Source organism: Ananas comosus, linkage group 7 (genome assembly GCF_001540865.1).
Source record: "Ananas comosus cultivar F153 linkage group 7, ASM154086v1, whole genome shotgun sequence".
NCBI lineage: Eukaryota > Viridiplantae > Streptophyta > Magnoliopsida > Poales > Bromeliaceae > Ananas > Ananas comosus.
Window position 1 is genome coordinate 8,193,884 of NC_033627.1, and position 23,549 is coordinate 8,217,432.

A 23,549-nucleotide genomic window follows, 5' to 3' on the forward strand; every position below is an offset into this window, starting at 1 on the left:
TTTCACCCTTCCTCTGTTCTTTCATATCAGTATCGTAGTCTCTACATGTCAGCTGATTGTTTATCGTTTGTTTATTGCATCTCATTGATTGCATTTGGATTGTTGTGGATAGACATGTAGAGCAGGTTACATATATATTGTATCTTTGTGGACCTTGGGTCTAGGCAACACATCGACTCCTTTGTCGTGTGTTTCGATCTGGTTGATCGTGGTTCGGCGTTGTACGCCCTTGCACCTAGCTTCGGCCAAGGCACCGATCTTTTTTTGCCAGTTTTCGTTTTGAGCATATCAGCATGATTTAGTCACAGCACTGTGTATTCTAGACACCAGGTTGGTTTGGCCGCCAACCAAGAGGTGTACGTATCCGGATAGGTCGTCGGTGATGCATGAATAAGTTGGCAGTGTCTGCTCTGTGACAGGCAATACTCGAGGTTTGCGGACCAATATAGCAGCATCAGATTGGGTTTGGTTTGGACTATTTACCCTTGAGGCATACTGTAACACACTGGACCTTTGCAAATTGCGAGGTTCGAGTGATTGGATGTGTTTCGAGCTTTTCCACACTTGGTGAAGGGTTGTAGAATGCTTTTNGGACCTTTGCAAATTGCGAGGTTCGAGTGATTGGATGTGTTTCGAGCTTTTCCACACTTGGTGAAGGGTTGTAGAATGCTTTTCCGACCTAAAAAGTTTGAAAACCTGAATTCTGGATGAGTCCTGAGAGTTTTTACTCTCGGGGACCGGTCCCTGATATGAGAGACCGGTCCCCCCAGTGAACAGTGTGCGTAGGCGGCAAGGCAACCGGTCCCGCGCAGGGAGAGACAGGTTCCCGAACGTTGGTTTTTCGGGTTCGCAGCGAGAGACCGGTCCCTGCTGGGGAGAGACTGGTCCCTCTGGGCGAAAACTGCCCAGACCGGGCTGATGTAATACTATTTTCTTGAGGGGCCTCTTGGGATTTTGTTGCATTAGAGGGTCTATATGACCCATCCACTCTCTCCTCTCCCCATTTCTCTTCTCTCAACCCTCTCTACACCCTTGATAGAGAAGAAGAAGAAGAAGGAGAAGGAGAGGAAGGAGGAGAAGAAGAGGAGGATCTAGCTTGGGCTTGGAGCATTCTTTTGCCTTTCTTCCTCTTCCCACCTTGTTGGTGCTTGAAGGCTTGGACTTGGAGCTTGCATAGGAGGAGATCTTCACCCTTAGAGCTAGGATTGGAGCTTCTAAGGAGGTTTGTTGCTCATTTCCCTCCTCTAGATCTTGTTTTGAAAGTTTTTGTAAATGGAACCCTAGAATAGAGATTTAGGGCTTATTTTGGGGCTTTTTGATTTAGGGCTTTTGAGGCTAGATTAATTGGTTTAGAACCTTCCTTGGGCTTGGATTGGAAGGGTTCTAGCTCTCTTGTGGAGCTTTGGAAGAGATTTCTTCTCTTGAGGTGAGTTTTGGCCCTTTTTGCTTCTAGGTTAATGTTTGATCTTATGGTTGGTCGTAATGCCCTCGTATCTCTTCGCTGATCACTTTTAGGGTACTTTGAGACTCGTGGACAACTCCGTTCGGCGAATCGAAGGAGCATGTGACGGTTCGGTGGGTTTGGCCTAGCCACACAATGAGAAAATCTCATTGGTGTTGATTTGAGTACTGTTAAATGTTTATTCATGCATTTCCATGCTAGATACATTTATTATGATTTTTAGAAGGCTTATTTGCCTACGTTACATGTGGTGAAAATTTCGGACCTCTATGTAGTAGAGAGCTAGCATGTGGAACTTGAACAGGTTTAGCATCACATTGAGACTTGGAATCATAGTTCCTATGGTGAAAACGAGCATCTCATGCATGCATTTAAAGTTATTTCTATTTAAGATTTAAAAGTTCCTAGTGAGCCATAAAGGGGCTCGGGGATTTGCACTACTTGTGTACAATTGGGCTAATGTCATAAAGGGGCATTGAGCTCGGGTTATGTGTGAATTTAGTGGATAGTGCCATTGAGAGAGTTGGAGTGTGCTTGTTCATCGAAATGTCTAAGTGTCATAAAGGGGCACTAGACTTAGTGAATATTAGAATTTCACATTGTGACCTAGAACTAGATCTTCGAGATGCTAGTGAATATTGCCATGTTAGAGACATGATGATTGGGTATTTGAGACGTTGACTTTGCTTGCTTGCCATTTGTGCTCATTCGCACATGCTTATGAGGGTCGCTCCCTTCAAGCCGGCACTCCGGAGTTAGCCTATGCGACTTATGTAAGCCCGTGCGGTATTGAGAAGCCTACGGGGTCGAGTGGGACAGACACATTCCAAGAGTAGGGATGTCGGGCTACCACAGGCACTTAGGCGGCACAAGCTGGACTACCTTTGGTAGGTCCTTAATTGGAAATGAAAATCGACACGGTGTTGAGTTTATTATGATCACTACTAGACAGAGAGTGGTAGTAGGATTACATGGACTTACTTCTAGCATAGTTGTGGACATTTGGGTATTCATACATACATGTAGTATGCTAGGAGATGTTGTTTATTGCATCCTTATATGCATTGTAGTCATGACAAAGTACCACTTTCATATCTGTATAAAGTAAATCATGATATTACTTGTGAACATGTAGATATATATTATCCATGACAAGATAAAGTCGCATTATAAATGCCATGTTTAATTGCAAGCCGTAGCTTAGCATCTTAATTATGCTTTCTTATATGCAATTTACTCGTTACTATTATTGTTAGACTTACCCTTTCTTTTGGGGTCTAGTGGTGCATTGAGCTGAGGTCAGTAATTGCCCATTGGGAACTATAAATTATAGTTCTCACGCCCTCTGTTTTATGTTTTCTTTCAGAGCCTTCCACGCCGGGAGAGGCTAGGGATCGAGGAAAGGGCGTGGCTTCGAGCTAGCTCTTCAGCGAGTGACGAGTCGCTAGGTGGTCTACCTCTCGATGTTTTTATTTTGTGAGAGGTTGAGAGTTGTACCCGTATATGTATAGAGACCACCTTTCTTTTGGATCTTGGTATTTCTTTTGAGGTGTTAGTATTGTATCACCTTATGCTTTACTTTGTTTAGTTATATTTCTTTTACTCTGATTTAGATGATAGAACCTTACTCGCTCTGATATCGTTAGTTGTTATTATTCTATTCGTTCTATTTCTTGCCTTTACTTCCGCTTTGTTGTAGACGCCTTATATGTGTAGACATATGGCGGGTCTGGGCACGCCGCCGGGAGGGCCTCCGCCGGTCCCGGGACGTGACACATACAATCAGTTGAGTTTTTGGTTACAGTAGTAGTTTCGTTCTTACTCAGTTATTATTCTGTTTCTATTACTACTGTAGTTGCTCTTATATCATATATATATCTTGTTTATCTATCTCCATTGGTTTCTGGTGATTACAGTTTGCCTTCGTGGCTCTGTCGTGCCCATTGGAAAACCATGGTTGCGATTTCTCACCCTCCATTTCCCCCAGGTGACATGGACGAGGTGTTGGATTTTGGGCTCGACAGGAGGACGATCTAGCTAGTCTGGTATAGCAACTGTGACCCTGGTTACTTTCATTTTGGCACTTAGTAGTTTTAATAATAAATGGTTCAGTTAGATGATCATATTGATGTTTGAATATTCGTGAATTGGTTTTAGTGGATGATTTACTATGATGCATGAGATTGGAGTTTTCAGATCTGTGGTTTTTGGTTCTCGTAATTATGGATTTACGCATCGTGGTTTTCTACCCCTCGAGGTAGCTGGTTTTTAAAATAGAGTTTCCGTGTGGGAAACAATTTAAAAAAGGTTTTCGAATGATTTTCATGGATGATTTGAATTAGAGTTTAAAAACAAAGCTTTCGGATGGGGAGCACTTTTAAATAGGATGATTGTTGTACTGTGCATTACATCATCCAGCGCCTAAGGAGTGCTTAGAGGCATGCATCATCTCTAAGGATCGTTAGCTGTATGAAAATGCATATCATGAAATGGTTGTTGATTGGTAATTGTAGATTGTAGTTGAGATCCTGATGTGCCTATTGGTACGCCGTGCAAATACAAAGGAGACTCTGTCCGAGTGGACAGATGAACTTTTTATTTGTGGCGGGTCTGTATGTCACGTGGGCCGGGTTGAAAAAAAAGGGCACGTTTTCCGCAATTCTGATTTCAAAATGGTATGGATTCTAAAAAGGCTTTTAAAATCGGCCCCGGGGCATGACAATCCCACTCCCTTGGAGGGCAGTCAGGCATTCTTCTTTCCAAACCATAAGAAGCGTAGGGGAGTTTATTCTAGCATGCATTTGCAGAGGAGAAGTGGAAGAAGTGCGGCCGAGATACATGGCGTTAGGGTCTGGAAGTGGAAGAGGGAGGGGGGATGAGGGAGGAGGGAGCTATGCGAAGGTAGTAGTGCAAAAAAAAGGATCTAAGTGGTGTAACATATTCCTAAATAGTGCAATGATTTAAAGAAAATGGTGCAACGAGTCTATAACCAGAGAAAAATTTTTCTTAAATTAGGTCATCGTACTTCTCATCCTCAGTCGTTGTGGCAGCGGCGGGGGGCGGCATTCGAGATGTGCAACATAATGCTTAAACGATTAAAGAATATCGTGCAACATCTCTTATAAAAGCTTACTTCTTGTTTTAGCAGTACAATAATAGTGCAATGTAAAACATGAATAACAGTCCAACACGGAGAAAAATAGTGCAACTAAGCTTGTAAGAGTATAGTGCAGTCGTAATAATAGTGCAACATTCACTGTAATAGTGCAATGCAGTTCCAACTAGTGTAATATAAGAGTAGAACACTGACTGGATTGTTCTTTCTAAACTTAATAGTGCAACCCAATATAAAATGGTGCAATATGCAGCTCTAATTAGTGCAAGTCGTCACTAACTATTGTAAATAAGTGCGAAATCATAAGAAGCATAGGGGAGTTTATTCCAGCACGCGTTTGCAAAGGAGAAGTGGAAGAAGCATGGCCGAGGTACATGGCGTTAGAGTCTGGAAGTGGAGGAGGTAGGAAGGAGGAGTGAGGAAAGAGGAGGGAGTTATGTGAAGGTAGTAGTGCAAAAAAAAGGATCTAAGTGGTGTAAAATATTCCTAAGTAGTGCAATAGTTTAAAAGAAATGGTGCAACGAGTCTGTAACCAGAGGAAAAAAATTATTAAATTAGGTGTAATATCAACATTAATGGTGTAATATTTGCCTATCATGCAATGTGTCATTAAGTAGTGTAAAATTTTCTCCCTGATTGGTGATAACATGAAATTAATAGTAAAAACAGGTTTATAAATAGTGTAACGATGATCAAAACAGTGCAAAATTCTTTGCTAAAGCGTGTAACAATTCACTAAGAAGTGCAATTTTTTCTCTGTATTTGGTGCTAGCATGAACATAATAGTGAAAATAAGTTCGAAATTGATATTATACTATGACAAAAATAGTGCTACTTTCTTTGCTAAATAGTGTAACAAGTTCGTAAGCAGTCCAAAGGGCACGAAAATAGTGCTTATGTTTCATCGTGCCGTCTAAATGGCGTGGTGTACAGTCTTGCCACCTCCGTGGCCGACATACTGAGCAATTCTGCTCTTCTACCAGCACCAACATCATCGCCAACGCCTATTAGAAGTAAAAAGATTAAAAAACGGTACGAAAGCGTGTAAGTACCAACCCCCTCACCGTCTAAATCCTCTAGGCGCTCCTCACATAGTGCCAAAAAAGGTAGCACTATTTTCGTCATAGTATTTAGCAAAGAAGGTAGCACTATTTTCGTCATAATTAATTAGTTCATTAAGTGAAACAATATTACCATGCAACCTATTCAATGACAAATTAGAAAAAAGATTCTAAAAATATTGTCGATATGATCTTCTATCACATGAGTATAGAGAAATAAATAAGTAAAGTGTAAAAAATAAAAAATAAACAAAACAATATGAAATTAATTTATAATTTATATTATTATAAAATAACAAATTACATAATTAAAAAACGTTATCGTTTGTCAAGATTATAGTATTCTTCCAAATCTCTCTGGATGCACAATATTTCCTACTAAAATTTCTTTCTCTTCCAAGTTGAAGGTCCAATTGATGTCATATCTATGACATTATTAGCTCCTTATATAGAAAAAAAAATACTCAATAAATTAACGAAATAATTTATAACTAGTGAAGGAGCCCGCGCTTTGCAACAGGTAGAAACCGTAGTAGTAATTAATAATAAGAAAATATAAAACATTCTTTTGTGTATCCCACTTGGAATATCCTCTAAAGGTCGCGGCGGAAAGGGAAAGTGGGCGCGCATTAGTGAGGAAAAGGGAGGGAGCGAGGAAAGGAGGCGATAGTGTATAGCAATAAATGAGAAATAGAGAATTGATGAATAGATTGGAGATAAAAAATTAAAAGTCTGGTGGAGGAAATGAAAAGGGCCATAATGAATAATTGGAGATAGAGAGGTTAGGATTGTAGATGGTAGTGGGACCATTTAAATATATTAATTAGAAGTTTGATAGTCGAATCATTTGCATTAATTGAAAATATAGTGAGACTATTTAAATACACTAATTAAAAGTTTGGTTAGTGAGACCGTTAAAATATATATTGAAAGTTTAGTGAAAGAAAGAAGAAGGGTCACATGCTAGTGAGGGTGAAGGAGAACTTGCCACGTAGTAACAAACATTGGAGATTCATGTAGGTTAATAGATATATTTAATACTTCATTAATCTATTGGTAGTGGAATCCAAATGATTGAAAAAACTGATAAATTAATTATTTAGAATTCATCTTTTTATTATTTAGAGTGGAAGATGAAAGGATCTGTTTTAAAAAAGAAAACTGATAAACTAATTAATTTCTCTATTAAATTAAAAAAATTTAAAACTACTCACTTTTAGGAGGATAGGCGGCTCTTCATCTTCTACGTTACTTAAAGGCCAACTATTATTATGATTAGGGATGCAAACAGGGCGAATCTCGAGGCGGAAGCCCTGCCCCGCCTTCCGCCCCGACTACCAAAATCCCGCCCCGCCTCCTGCCCCGAATCGGTGACAGGTTAAAAAATATATCCTATAATCTGCCCCGCCTTATAACCCGCCTCCCGTCAGCGCCCCGAATCCGCTTCGCCAACTAATATTTTTTATAAAATTATAATATTATTAATATTTCGTAAAATATAAATTAATACTTTTTAATAATATTATATATATAATTAACAATATTAATTATAAAAATTAAAAATATCAATCGCAATTCGAAGAAAAATTCAAAAGTTTCAAATATATGAGAAATGATAGTACTAAGTTATTTGTATTTTGGACTTTTTTTGTAAATACATTATTTTTTAAGGATATTTTTAAAAAATATAAATGATTTTCGGGGCGAATTCGGAGCGGATTCGGGGCGGATCGCGGCGGGGCGGATTCGAGGCAGATCAAAATTTCTCCTATTTCCTGCCCCGAATTTGTCTTTGATCATAAAATTACCCTATTTCCCGCTCCAAATTCGTTTATTTTCTCTCATTTACTGCCCCATTTGGGGCGGATCGGGGCGGGAGCTCCACCAACCCGAATTCGTTTGCATCCCTAATTATGATGTGCATGTGAAGAAAAAGAAGTACTCAACAGAACAAATATAAAGTTCAATTCTAATTGATTTTTAAAAATTTTAAAATTTAAATCCAAACCAAAGTAATCTACACCATTAAAAGATCCATCTATAGAAATTATAATTTTTTGGGTAAACTTCAAAAATCACCCATGTGGTTTCGCATTTTCTCACTTTAGTACCCTGTGGTTTAAAGTGTATCAAGTTAGTGCCCTGTAATTTTATTTTTATTTTTTCGTCAGCTTCTTCGTTAATATTTCGTTAAATTATATACAAAAAACTTCAGATACCCCACGTAGGTTTATCGAATATTCACTTTAGTACCTTTTATGTAACACACTGGATCTTTGCAAATTGCAAGGTTCGAGTGTTTGATTTGTGTTTCAAATTTTTTCATACTTTCTGGAGAGTCGTTAACAGTGTTCCGACCTATGGTTCACATCCCGAGAATCGATGTTTGAAACTTAGCACCAAATCTCTAAAGTGAAAATTGTTGGCTGCTCTTGGGTTGGACTCTGTAGAGCAGAGTACCAATACAGCATCGGGCCTGTACCTGAACCAGACCTGGTACCAGTACAGCATCGGACTTGTACCGATACCCAGTGTGTTTTTCTGCAAACTCGAGGCTCGGGTTTGCGAGTACAGTGGCTTGGTACCGGTACTCTTTCCCGTGTACCGGTACGCAGTGCAAATTGTGAACTGCTTATTTTTTAGGGGTGTTTTTGATATTGTAGCATCTCTATATAGCATCCCATGCCCTTTAGTTGTTTCCTTGAGCTTGGAAACACAGTAGAGAAGGTAGGGAAGCCCTCTACTTCCTCCCTTTTGTTTTCTTTGATTTGTGTTGGGATTTTTGAGGTTTAATCACCTCCTTTTGTCTCTTGTTGGTTTTTGGTGCCATTTCCACCATTGGAGAAGCTTTGATTTCGTGATTGGAGCTTGATAGAGGAAGGATCTTCAACCCTAGTTGATTTCAAGCCTTGTTTGAAGCTTCTAAAGTGGTTAATTGCTTACCTCTCCTCTCTAGATCATGATTCTCATGATTTTTGTATAGAAACCCTAGAATGTGAAATTTAGGGTTTATTTTGGAGATTTTTGATTTGTAGCTTCTAGAACCTAATTGATTGGTTTAGAACCTTTGTTTAGATTGGATTTTAAGGGATTTTACTCTCATTTGGAGATTGAGAGAGATTTTCATCATACAAGGTGAATTTATGCCATTTTCTTGGGTTGATTAATGTTTGATCTTAGGGTTGTTCGTTTGTTGCGTTTAACTCTCTTAATATTACCTTTAGGGAGCTAGGAGAGTAGTGGACACCTTCGTCGGCGCAAACGAAGGGTTATGAGGAGTCTTGGTGGGTTTGACCTCATCGAAATGAGAAAAACTCCACCTATGTCAATTTTTAATTGTCGTAAAATAGAAATGCATACATATTCATACTAGATAGAGTCTACGAGAATTTTAAAATGCTTAATATACATGTGCTATATTTTATGAAAATTACCTCTATATAGTAGAGAGAGATATATGCATTGTTAGCATGCATGAGAATAACATTCTATTATATGGTTTGGGAATCATGTTCTTGTAAAGAAAATGTAGCACACTGGACCTTTGCAAATTGCGAGGTTCGAGTGTTTGGATGTATTTTGAGCTTTTCCACACTTGGTGGAGGGTTGTTGAATGTTTTCCGACCTAAAAAGTTCGAAAACTGAAACTCTGGGCAAGTCCTGAGAGTTTTTACTCTCGGGGACCGGTCCCTGGAAGGAGAGACCGGTCCCCGAGTGAGCAGTGTTGCGGCAGCCCTGAGGCAACCGGTCCCTTGCGGGCGAGATCGGTCCCCGAGCGCGCCTTCGTAGTGAGAGACCGGTCCCGCGCAGGGAGAGACCGGTTCCCGAACGCTGGTTTTTCGGTTTCGCAGCGAGAGACCGGTCCCGCGCAGGGAGAGACCGGTTCCCGAACGCTGGTTTTTCGGTTTCGCAGCGAGAGACCGGTCCCTACTGGGGAGAGACCGGTCCCTCTGGGCGAAAACTGCCCAGACCGGACTGTTGCAATAATGGATTTTTGAGGGGCCTCACTGGATTTTGTTACACTAGATGGGTTTATTAGCCATTTCCCTCTCTTCCCTCCTCATTTCTCACCCTCACCCTACACCTTCTAGAGAGAGAAGGAGGAGAAGGAGGAGAAGAAGAAGAGGGGTTTGCTTGAGGGAGCTTGGAGCTTAACCCGTTTCTCTCCTTTCCACCCTTGCTTGGCTTGGAGCTTGCTTGTAGAGCTTGATGGTGGACCAATCTTCAACCCTAGAAGATTTGGAGCTTGTTTGGAGGCATCTTGGGAGGTTAGTACTTGGATTCTACCCTTTGATCCTTGATTTGGTAGGTTTTACCATATGGAACCCTAGATTGGATATTAGGGTTGATTTTTGGGGCTTTTTGATCTAGGGCTTTTGGGGCTAGATTGTTTGGATTAGAACCTTCCTTGGGCTTGGATTGGAAAAGATTTAGCTCTCTTTTGAAGCTTGAGAGAGAATTCCTACACATTAGGTGAGTTTTAGCCCTTTTGCTAAGTTTGTTAAAGTTTGATCTTATGGTTGGTCGTAATGCCCTCGTATCTCTTCGCTGATCACTTTTAGGGTACTTTGAGACTCGTGGACAACTCCGTTCGGCGAATCGAAGAAGCACGCGACGGTTCGGTGGGTTTGGCCTAGCCACACAATGAGAAAATCTCATTGGTGTTGATTTGAGTACTGTTAAATGTTTATTCATGCATTTTCATGCTAGATACATTTATTATGATTTTTAGAAGGCTTAATTTGCCTACGTTACATGTGGTGAAAATTTCGGACCTCTATGTGGTAGAGAGCTAGCATGTGGAACTTGAACAGGCTTAGCATCCTATTGAGACTTGGAATCATAATTCCTATGGTGAAAACGAGCATCTCATGCATGTATTTAAAGTTATTTCTATTTAAGATTTAAAAGTTCCTAGTGAGCCATAAAAGGGCTCGGGGATTTGCACTACTTGTGTACAATTGAGCTAACGTCATAAAGGGGCATCGAGCTCGGGTTATGTGTGAATTTAGTGGATAGTGCCATTGAGAGAGTTGGAGTGTGCTTGTTCATCGAAATGTCTGAGTGTCATAAAAGGGCACTAGACTTAGTGAATATTAGAATTTCACATTGTGACCTAGAACTAGACCTTCGGGATGCTAGTGAATATTGCCATGTTACAGACATGATGATTGGGTTTTTGAGACGTTGACTATGCTTGCTTGCCATTTGTGCTCATTCGCACATGCTTGTGAGGGTCGCTCCCTACAAGCCGGCACTCCGGAGTTAGCCTATGCGACTTATGTTCGCTCGTGCGGTATTGAGAAGCCTACGGGGTCGAGTGGGACAGACACATTCCAAGAGTAGGGATGTCGGGCTACCACAGGCACTTAGGCGGCACAAGCTGGACTACCTTTGGTAGGTCCTTAATTGGAAATGGAAATCGACACGGTGTTGAGAATGGTTAATCACTACTAGATAGGTTTAGTAGTTGAATGACATTTATATGCTTTTAGCATAGGGTTGAGACATGTAGTATACTTGATAGTCTCCTTTTTGCATTAAAGCATACTTGGTTGCCATGACAGAACTTATGCATAATGTATTCATAAAGGTTAATGAGTTACTATTTTGATATCGTAGATGTACATCACCATGACATCATGCTTATTGGAGACATAGTAGTATAGCTTTTCATTCATGCTTTCTTCCAGCAGTTTGTTTGTGTGTTTGCTATTTATTGCATATTACTATATGTCGTTACTTACCCTTTTCTTTTGGGGCCTAGTGGTGCATCGAGCTGAGGTCAGTAATTGCCCACTGGGAACTATAAATTATAGTTCTCATGCCCTCTTTTTCTCGATATTTTTCAGAGCCTTCCGCGTAGGGTGAGGCCAGGGATTGCGGAAAGGGAGTTGCTTCGAGCTAGCTTCCTTCGAGGACGAGTTACTAGGTGGTCTACCTCTGGGCGTCTTATTTTATTTTGCGAGAGGTTGAGAGTTTTACCAGTGTACTAGAGACCGCCACTTTTGTACCTTTGAGACGGTTATTGTACTACTTATGGTTTCTTTTATTGTCTAGCTTTATTTATTCACTTTGGTGTAGGTGATAGAATTTCTACTCGCTCTGATATCACTAGTTGTTACTATTCTATTTGTTTTATTTCTTGCTTTTACTTCCGCTTTACTATAGACGCCTTATATGTGTTGACATATGGCGGGTCTGGGCACGCTACCGGGAGGGCCTCCGCCGGTCCCGGGGCGTGACAGAAAATGACTTATGTTATATGCTCCTGAACTTAGAACTCATATTTGACATAGTGGATAAAAATGTCATAAAGTGGCATGGAACATAGTAAATGTGAAACCTTTACTTGATGACATAGTGATAGGCCATTGGGTCACTCGTTTTTATGCCATGTTTTAGACATGATGACATTGGACTGGAGACGAAAATTTACGCTTGCTTGCCATTGTGCTCATTCGCATATGCTTGTGAGGGTCGCTCCCCACAAGCCGGCTCTCCAGAGATAGCCATCGCGACATAAGCTCGCCCGTGCGGGATTGAGCGCCAAAATAGGATGCCGTGGGGGAGGCTCATTCCTAGGGTAGGGATGTTGACTATCACGGGGCCATAAGGCACAGCACAAGCCGGACTACCCACGGGTAGGTCCTACATGACTGGAATACTATTGAACTAAAACGCAAAGTGGACATTAGACAAATTAGTAAACAATGACATTTCACTAGTTATATCGTGGACATCATGTTTCTTATACTTATGCGTATTCATGTTAGAATAACATTTATACTTATGTAACTTCATACTAAGCAGAGGCATAGTGGTATAGCAAGTTTAATCATGTTTATCATACATATTATACATTCTAGTTAAAAGTTGAACTTACTACTTTTGCTTTTTTTTTGCCTAGTGGTGCATTTTCGCTGAGGTCAGCAATTGCCCACTGGGAACTATTGTTTAATAGTTCTCACGCCCTCTATTTTGTTGTTTTTCTTACAGAGCCTTCCACTCCGAGAGAGGCTCGGGATCGCAGCAAGGGAGTTGCCTCTAGTTAGTTGTGAGGAGCTTTGCTTTTAGGTGGTTCACCTCTCTATTTTTGTATCTATGTAGAGAATGAGAGTTTTGTATCCATGTATAGAGACCACCACTATGATACCTTTAGCACTTGTATTTTGGGATTTCATGTTGTACTACTTTATGCTTATGTTAGTGGATTAGTCCCTTTATTTACCGCATTATTCTAGAATCTAATTGTTGTATATTCTGATACTCCTAGATGCTCATTTATTATTATTTTATTTATCGTTTTGTTGTAGACGCCTTATATGTTGTAGGCATATGGCGGGTCTGGACACGCACCGGGCGGGCTTCCGCTGGGTCTCGGGGCGTGACTTTTTAGTTTTAACTTTGTCACTTATTTAACGAAAAAAATTAGTGAAATCAATAATAAAAGAATAAAAATAAAATCATAGGACACTAAATCAATACACTTTAAACCACAGGTACTATAGTGAGAAAGTGTGAAACCACATGGGTAGTATTTGAAGTTTTTCTAATTTTTTATACTTAATATAATAAACTTTAGAAGCTAACATTGCTGATTATTACATATGCATAAGAATTAGATTTTTTTTTTAATTATAATATTTAGAGATTGTCCACAAATTTATATAAAGACACTTTATATGTTGAGATCATATCTGTTAAATTAAATTTTAAGTATATTAAATTTTAAATGCATCCTCAGTTTGCGATCTCGTGGTTCAAACAGCTTCACTTTTTACTTTGCCATCTAGTGATTCAAAAAGTTACACTTTGTCCTCTTGTGGTTTAGTGTATTTTTCAATTTGCCACCCTATAGTTTATTAAAAATTTTTGTTTTGCCATCCTAATTCATATAAAATTTTTTAATAAAATGAAAATTGAATCATAGGAGAGATTAGGTGAAACTTTTTGAACCACATAGGTGAAAATGAGCAAAACCATAGGGGGCAATTTGAGGTTTATCCAAAAAAGTTATAATTCGGGGCACAATTTTATTTACTCCTTTAGCATTTAAAGTGAAAGATAAAAGGATCCATTATAACGAAGAAAACGGTTATACTTACAAATTCCTCTATTAATTGAAAAACTCCTTTAAATTATTCACTTGGAGGAGAATAGATGGCTCTTCATCTTCTTTATTACTTGAAGGCCAATAAACTTGATGTATACATCATAAGCTTCCTAATTGAATTTTAAAAACCTAAAATTTAAATCTAAACCATATAATCTACACAATTAAATGATCAATTTATAAAAATTATAAATTTATACACCTAAATAATGAGCGTTAGAAGTTAATATTGCTTATTGCAAAGGATTGATTGTCATGCCCGGGCCCCAGCGGAAGCCTACCCGGCACGTGCACAGACCCGCCGTATACACAAGGAACCCTTCGGTGCACACAAGGCGTCTACATCAAAACATTCAATGGAGATAACAAGGAATAAGGTTTTAACATGGTAACCAGAGCATAAGTACTAGACTGAGCAAATAGACTACAACTAGAGGATAATAACAACAAGTTAATACGATAAAGAGAGCAACTATCCAAAATGTACATCAAGTATAATCCAAAAGAATACATCTGTCACGCTCCGCGACCGCCAATTTGGTCGGTTCGGGGACGTCGATCAGACGCCGAACAGACAGAGCCTCTCCTACCCGCCCAAGGCTAACAACAACGAGATCAAGTATGTCAACAGTTGCCTAGGAAACAATAACCTCATACATGATCTAAGCAAGTACTAATACAAGCAATCGACAAAAGAGAGAAAGATCTAGCTATTACAATTCCATTCAACATATACATCGAGTTTACATTTTTTGTCACGCCCCGGGGTCCCTTTTAGTTTATAACATAGCGGAAAAGCGTCTGAATTTTTTTTTTTTGAAAAGCTTGACCCCAGAGTATGCCAGATCCGCCACAAATACAGAAAATCTACTGTTCACACGGACAGTCTCCCCTGTATTTGCACGGCGTCGCACCAGTACAAGAACTAACCCAGGTACAACCACAACCAAATGGATATATAAATAACCAACAATTATATATTCATACACCATTCACATCACAGGTTCACATTTATATATTCAATATTTAAACATAAATCCATATCTATCAGTTAAAATGTTTCCAACTCAGAAACAGGTTTTGAAATACTAAGATACAAAATCTACAGAAAACCTTTTGAAAACTGTTCCCTACACGGGAACTTTTATCTTTTAAAAACGCTACCACGAGGGGTAGAAAACCTTTCCATTTTACAAAATCCGCAAATCCGTTTATTACATTCATGAAAACTCATATTTTCAAATGTAATAAAATATACTGAACCATATAAACTATCTAAGCTATAACGACATAATAGTAAGGGTAGAACTAAACCGAATAACCTGGGTCGGAAGTTCTATCGACCGCTACGTATCTCACGTCTCGTCTCAACCCTCACCGCCCGTGGTACCTGAAAAATAGTGGGGGAGGTGAGAACATGTAAACATGTCTCCCCTCCCAGTGGGTACCGCAAGCCGAAGAAGGCGAGGAGTACTCACCGGATCAGGAAGAGCTATACAACAACACGGGTCAGTGAAAATACAATAGGAACAATAATAAACGAAAGAGATGTATAAGGTAATGAGCAGATATACTGAATACAATAGCAATAAACTGAAAGAAAGTAGGAACTAAACTGAATAGCGGCTACCGCTACTATAACTGGAACAGAAAGCATACATGAATATCTACTATAGTAGCAAGACAACTATAAAGCAAGAATTGTAAGTATGCAAGCAACAACTGCTACTATAGACATATGCGTCAACCGAACGTATAGACCAAATATACCCAATCTGTACTGGCCGTATTGGTACCCAACACCTCAGGCCCATGCCACATCTGCTCTAAACAGAAACAAGCCATATTGGTACCCAACACCTCAGGCTGAAAGCATATAACCACACTAGGGCTCACGGGTTGACACAAGCAACCACTTTTCCGGAAAAGAACACCCTCTTGCGGTGGATCAGACCGCTGGTGTTCGTGAAATGCGAACGAGCTGGGCGATCAATGCAGAATGCTCAATAGCCAAACGTCAGCAACTAGCCGACAATCACTGCCCTTCGGGGCTCATCGACCGTATAGGTCATCAACTGTAAGGAAGCACAAGAACTGACCACTCAGATCAACTAGGATATATGCACAACGAATCGACGAATAGGTCATCAGGGTGTATCAATAGAATCCAGAACTACCGCCGGCCACTAGCCAACAATCCAACCCCTCTAGGGTACATCGACCACAACGGTCATCGAACGACAGAAACAACAAGAGTCATGAACTGACTGACTAGGTCACAAACATGTCAAATAGTGGATATGAGTAAACTATAATCATCCGTCGGCAACTAACCGACAATCTCACCCCTCAGGGTATACCGACCTCAATGGTCATCGGACAACAAAGGTCAAGGATCTCACCGAATAGGTCACAAATACGGAATACTAGAATCGACCGACTAGATCACTGATCTCACAGATAATCACGGAATCGCTCTACTATAAACATAAAACAGGGTATGCAGAATAGCTAAGTAGAGCAACAAGAAAACATGGTATCACGTACAGATAGACTATGCTCCTACACATGAACTAAGCATGGAAACGTCTGAGTAGAGTATAATCAAACAACGTGGTGTAATGTGAACAATAGAGGTGAAAAGCTCAACATATAATATATGCATGGATAATAACAAAAGAGCAAGGGTAAGAAACCATCACCGAGCATGCACCACTGTACCAACGTCGGATCGAAGTACCCACCTGTACGTGTCTGACGAAGATCTCTCGACTGTGAAGACGAAACAATCGAACCTACGAAAGATCCAACGGGTTAGAACCTAACCCACTAACATGTCTCGCTAACACACAATCCCCACTCACCAGAACCACGAGAATCGGTTTCCCAAAACCGATTAACAAACAAGCCGGAATTCCACTGTCGCTGACCTGTCATTTTCGAACCCTCGAAACAACGCGTGTGACCAGCCAACAAGGCTCAGCGACGCTACAATCAACCACGAGGCACCGTCGGATGAATTCCGAACCGAAACAGCGTTCTATCGGCGGATTTCGCCGAAAAACGCATCAGAAATCACTTTTCGATTTCCGCAAGGGCTAGGGGCCTTGGATGATTAGTCCAGAGGTTATCCTCAGCCCAAACATGCTGCCAACAGCAGCTACATCGAAGCATAAATCCTAAAGGCCCATACTATAGCCTGAAATCTCATTATTTTATGCGATTTATAGACTTTTCTGGATCGTGCACGCAAACCAGAGATTGATTAAGCCAATCATCGCGCTCACTGATAGGTTTCAGCATGACGGAGGCCGTGCTTACCTTTCGGAGCACTGCCGGCAGCTGCGCTGCACACACGAGCGATGCAAATTCTATGAAACAGTGCGCACAGCGCGAGGATTGCTGTTAACTCGCTAACTAAGGCATCGTTGCTGCTGTCGGAGGTGAGCACGATGTTCAACACGAGTTGTAGATCATCGTGCTCACTTCCCGAAGCTTAGGAGGCTTGTCGGATCACCGGAAAGGTGACCGGAACGTCGGAATTCACTACTGGAACATAAATAGCCCTTACCAGACCCGAGGAGAGCTAAGGTTGGTCGCCGGCGGCTGGGAGGAGGGTGGTTCGGCCGAAGGAGGGAGCAGTCAGTCCGAGAGGTCCGGGGAAGGTTGTAACACACTGGACCTTTGCAAATTGCGAGGTTCGAGCGTTTGATTTGTGTGTCGAGCTTTTCCAGACTTTCTGGTAGGTCGTTGACAGTGTTCCGACCTATGGTTCGAGTCCCGAGAATTGTGGTTTAAAGCTGTGTACCAAAATCCAAAAAGTTGGATTTTTGGTCAGCTNATTTAGTGGATTTACAGCTTTTCCTCATCCTTTGTTGTAGCATTTAGACATTTATTATGCTCTGATACTCCTAGATGTCTTTTATTATTGCTTTTATTATCGTTGTTTTTAGACGCCTTATATGTTGAAGACATATGGCGGGTCTGGGCACGCGCCGGGCGGGCTTCCGCTGGGTCCCGGGGCGTGACAAAGGTGCTGGCCGGCGGCGGGCGGCAACCGGTGGCGCGGCGGCTGAGATCCACTCCACCCACTACCTCTCGGGTTCGTGCTTCCCGGTGACGCGACGGCGGCCGGAGGAGGTCGGGGCGGCTACGGTGCGGCGCCGGAGGCCGAGGGGAAGGTGGTGTACTCCCCAGTGGGCGGCGGCGGCACTTGGATGCCGAGCGGGCCCGACCTTGGCCCGCACGGGTCTGGGTGGCTGCAGGAGATCTCAGCGGCGGTCGGCGGCGCGCGGGAACGGCGGGGGACGCGCGCGACGGGTTTTCGGAGGTCGCTGGGGCCGACTCGAGGGCGGTGTGGCCGATGGGGAGTGACGGCGGCGCGCGGATACAGAGATCACCCAGGCTCGGCCTGGGTGACTGCAGGTGGCCGCAGCATGCTTGGGCGGCGCCGGCGGCGTGCGCAGGCGGTGGGAACGGCCGGTGACGGCGCCGGAAGGTAGATCTCGGCCAAGGGAAGGCTTCCAAAGGTGTTTTGAAGTTTCTCTGGGTTGCATGGCCAAGGAGGGTGGAGAATAGGTAAAGAAGTGATGGAGGAGGGGTTTTCCGGCGGCCGGAGCACCTGCCGGCGGCTGGGGCACGCGCACGAGGTGGGCAGGGGAGAGCTGAGGCGGCTGGGGTTCGGTTGAGGAAGAGGGAGGCCAAAAGCTAGGGTTTCCTCATGAAACCCTAGTGCAACCACTATATACATATGTGCATTTTGCAAGATAGTCCTCCCAGGGGTAATATTCTCAGTCAAGTCCCTCACAGCACACGTATTTTACACATACGCATCTCTATGTCCGATCTCACGCGATTCGGCACATAAAATATAAGGGTTTCGCGCGAAATACCAAAAATGCCGCTTTGACCTCTTAGCGAAAACTTTGTGATTCCCGAAGATCCGTCTGTCAGATTTTCGAACGGATTGCGCCAGCGCGATCAGCACCACGGAGACAATAAACCTACGATTTTGGTTCACATCGATCGGTCACGGATTCGCGACGAAACCCGTCTGCTCTCCAATTTCCAAAAACCACACACATATACCAATGTGTAATCCCACTAAATCCTAGATTCAAATTCAAATTTGAATTCCCTACCACCAGTAGGTACCAAGAACATCTCTCACCCATCTCCAGATCACTTGTACAAAGCACGAGGAGTTTTAAAATGCACGAAAAGCAAAGAATGAAAACCCTATGCACGAAAAGCAAAGAACGAAAACCCTCTTTTTGATAAAACTCCTTTTTCTCAAAACCCGTGCATCAGATCTGAAATCCGTTAATGCCATTGGTTCCAGAATAGCTGAACCAATCAAAACGGGCTATTGGATCGCTATGAACGGAGTCCGATACGCGTCGAAAGCCAACTCTACTCCGTGGCTTCTCCGGAAAACCGGAGTTACTATTCACTTAAGTGAAAACTAATAATCGTGTAACTTCTCCGTTCTAACTCGTTTTCTCCTGAAACTTGACGAGTGCTTATGTAATTAAATTACACACATAAACATCGTCAACAGAAAGTTTAGTTGCACTGTCAAAATCTCAGTCCTTACATTTTTCATCTCGAAAATGTATACATGTTTATCACAACTCTCTAAAATACATATACATCATGTCCTCTCATCTATACAGGGTGTACTAATGCATAAGGAAAGCTGCTAGCTAACTAGGGTGCTATGCCCTTACCCCGGTCCTCGCCCGGTCTGCTCGAACTCGGCCCTGCAACCAAAGTGGGGTGAGAACTACGAATAGTTACCAGTGGGTTCGGCCGCCGACTCCGCCGATCTTCCCACTAGGTCTAAGCAGGCATTAGTAGATAGATAAATAGATATGAAAATGAGCTGCTACATAACAACATGCTACTATGCCTCAATAAACAGAATGAATACATGAACATAGTAATGTACTCTACTAACATAATACTATGTCTCAATTGCATGATATAAATGAAATAACTACATAGTAATGAAACCTACTATCAAGTACTATGTCTAATGTCCAATCTCATCTTGGCTAACCAAAAGGTTATGCCCAAACTCACATCTCAAATCTCGCCGGTGAGTAGACTCTGCGCTACAAACACCCGAGACCGCCTGCTGGGTAATCGTGTTACCCAAACGCGACATCTTCTCCGGAGCTCACTACTTGAGGTGGAGCGACCACGCCAAAGTTACACAGACTATGTGAGTACGATTCAATCCTCTCACTCGAGGATAGTTAGTGCCTCTGTTTCACTAGTTCACATACTACTACTTAGGAAATCATCTTATTTCCTCAGTTCATGTCATCAAGTTGTAAGTATTCCAACTACACTAGTCCAAATGCCACTCTTTGGTTCACATGCTACTACTCAGAAAATCATCATCTATTCCTAAGTTCATGTCATAGTGTTTCTACTACACTAGTCCGAATGCCACTCTTTCAGTTCATTTACATGTCCAAGTTCATCTTTTGTTCTTTGGCACTATAGGATTCTATGTCAAGACTAAATCCTCATGTGTCCACTAAATCAAGTGCTCAACTCACTACATGATTTCTACTATGAAAACATGCAAGGAATTGAAGTACAACTACTTAACACAACCTATAATCTCCACTAAGTCCTCTTCTTAGATCAACCCCTTGGGAGAGCTTCTAGAGAGAGAAAGGGAGAAAAAAAAAGAGAAGATAAGTGTTTACTGGCTGTGAACATAAGAGAGGGAGATAGGGTTTATTTATAAGCTGCTAGAATTGCAGAAAAGCCCCTCAATAATTGCTATTTGCAACATACTGCATTCTGCATTTTTCTGCACTTGGTACCGGTACGCGGGTTTTTTGTCACCGGTTTAACAGCTGTGCAGAGGCCAAGCCCGAGAGCTGCCTTCTCGGGTAGCTGGTCTGGTACCGGTACGCATCAGAGGTGTCACCGGTTTAATAGCCACAATTACTCAAACCCGAGAGCTGCTACTCTCGGTCTGCTACGGGGTACCGGTACCACCATGATGTTTAACCGGTTACACAATGCCCAGACTGCAGTTTAGCACTTGTTTGACTTCTATTTCGCGCCGAGCAATGCTAAAACTCAATTATCTCTTCTAGAACTCAACTTTGACCCTCCAACATTATTGAAATGTCAAATGGAACATGTCCAAGCATCTCTCTCGCCACGCTTTGGCCCTTTTGACCAAAAATGGTTTAATACGTCGGAGAATCAATATCTGACATCATCCCCTCCTTAACAAGAGTTTCGTCTTAGAAACTAACTCAATTCAAATAAAATTCATACCTCAACTCAACTCCTCGAAGAGATGAGGATAGTGCTCCTTCATTACGTCCTCAAGTTCCCACTTGACTTCGCGATCGTCATGATTGCTCCACAGAACTTTGACGTAAGGAATATCGCGGTTTCTCAACTTCCGCACTTCTCGAGCAAGAATAGCTACCGGAAACTCCTCATAGCTCATATCCTCTTGTAATTCCGGTGGCTCAAACAATAGAGCATGCTCGGGATCATGAATATACTTGCGAAGGTTGGAGACGTGAAACACGTTATGAACATCCGCAAGCTTCGGCGGCAATGCGAGTCGGTATGCAACCGCTCCAATTCGCTCTAACACCTCGAAAGGTCCAATGTACCGGGGACTTAACTTTTCCCGCACTCCAAATCGTCTCACACCTCTCATAGGTGAAACCTTTAAGAAGACGCGGTCTCTAACCGCGAACTCCAAATCTCGCCGGCGCTTATTGCATAGCTCTTTTGCCTCGATTGCGCTGTCAACAACCGTCGGCGAGTGAGGTGAACTTTTTTTCTGCTTTCCGCAAGACATCGGGACCCAATACCGCCCATTTGCCCATGTCACTCCAATGTATAGGAGATCGGCACTTCCTCCCGTAGAGAGCCTCAAACGGTGCCATCTCTATACTAGCTTGGTAACTGTTGTTTTAGGTGAACTCGGCCATTGGCAAGTGACTACACCAACTACCCTTGTAGTTAATGACACACGCTCGCAATATATCCTCCAAAACCTAGATGGTCCTCTCTGATTGCCCGTCGGTTTGAGGATGAAAAGCGGTGCTAAACTTGAGTCGTGTGCAAAGTGCTTCCTTCAAGCTTTTCCAAAAGTGTGAAGTAAACCGAGGGTCTCGATCCGACACGATCGACTTCGAAACCCTGTGCAACCTCACCACTTCATCAAGATATACCTGAGCAAGCTTGTCCCCTGACCAAGTAGTGTGGATCGGTAGAAAATGTGCCGACTTCAACAAACGGTCCACCACTACCCAAATCGCATCGTGGCCACCCGACGAACGGGGCAATCCGACCACGAAGTCCATAGCAACATCCTCCCATTTCCAAACGGGAATAGGTAGACTCTGAAGCTTTTCCATTGGAAACCGGCGCTTTGCCTTGACTTGTTGGCAAACAAGACATTGCGCCACATAGCGTCCAATGTCAGCTTTCATTCCCGGCCACCAATAGAGCAACCTCAAGTCCTGATACATCTTGGTGTCGCCCGGGTGGACACTATAGGGAGACTGATGCGCTTCCTGCAAAACCAACCTTCGGACTTCTTCATTTTCCGGCACGCACTACCGGTTCCGGTATCGAAGCGCACCATCGGTATGAATGTTGAAATCTCCACTACGCCCACCATCGATGTCGCGTCGCGCCTTTTGGAGATTCGGGTACGCAGATTGCAAACCCTTGATCTTCTCCAACAAGGTCAGTTGGACAACGAGAGCCGTAAGCATAGACGGAACTTCCGGAGCCACAACCTCAAGATCCATTCGCCCCATTTCTTTCCACAAGGGCACTTGATTCGTGATCAACAACGCGAGGTTCTCCGTCGATTTCCTGCTAAGTGCATCCGCTACCACATTGGCTTTTCCGGGTTGGTAAAGGATAGTAACATCATAATCCTTTAATAGTTCCAACACCGCCGCTGCCTCATATTAAGCTCTTTCTGCATGAACAAGTACTTTAGACTTTTGTGGTCTGTATATATCTCGCAATGTGCACCGTATAAGTAGTGCCTCCACAGCTTCAAAGAAAAGATAACTGCGGGCAACTCTAAATCATGGATAGGGTAGTTCTTTTCGTAGCTTTTCAACTAACGGGACGCAGAAGCGATCACCTTCCCACCCTGCATTAGAACACACCCCAAACCCAGATATAATGCATCACTCTAAACCACAAAGTCCTCACCTTGCACCGGTAGGGCGAGCACCGGAGTCGAAGTCAATTTATCCTTCAACTCTTTAAAACTCTAGTCGCACTCGTCGCTCCAAATGAACTTGGTGCCCTTTTGCTTCAGACGGGTAAGTGGAATAACTATCTTCGAGAATCCCTCCACGAACCGTCAATAATAGCCCGCTAAACCCATGAAGCTACGAACCTCCGTCACATTAGTCGTGCGAGGCCAATCCTTGATCGCCTCAACTTTTCTCGGGTCAACAGAAACTCCACCCTCAGAAATAACATGTCCTAGAAATGCGACTTCACTGAGCCAAAAATCGCACTTTTTTAACCTCGCATAAAGCTTCTCCTCCCGAAGGACTTGTAGCACAAGCCTCAAATGCTCCGCGTGCTCCTCGTCACTACGACAGTAGAACAAGATGTCGTCTATGAAGACCACGACAAATCGATCTAAATAAGTCCTGAATACACAGTTCATCAAATCCATGAATGCTGCCGGGGCATTTGTGAGCCCAAACGGCATGACCGTGAACTCGTAATGTCCATACTGCGTACGAAACGCGGTCTTTTGCACAT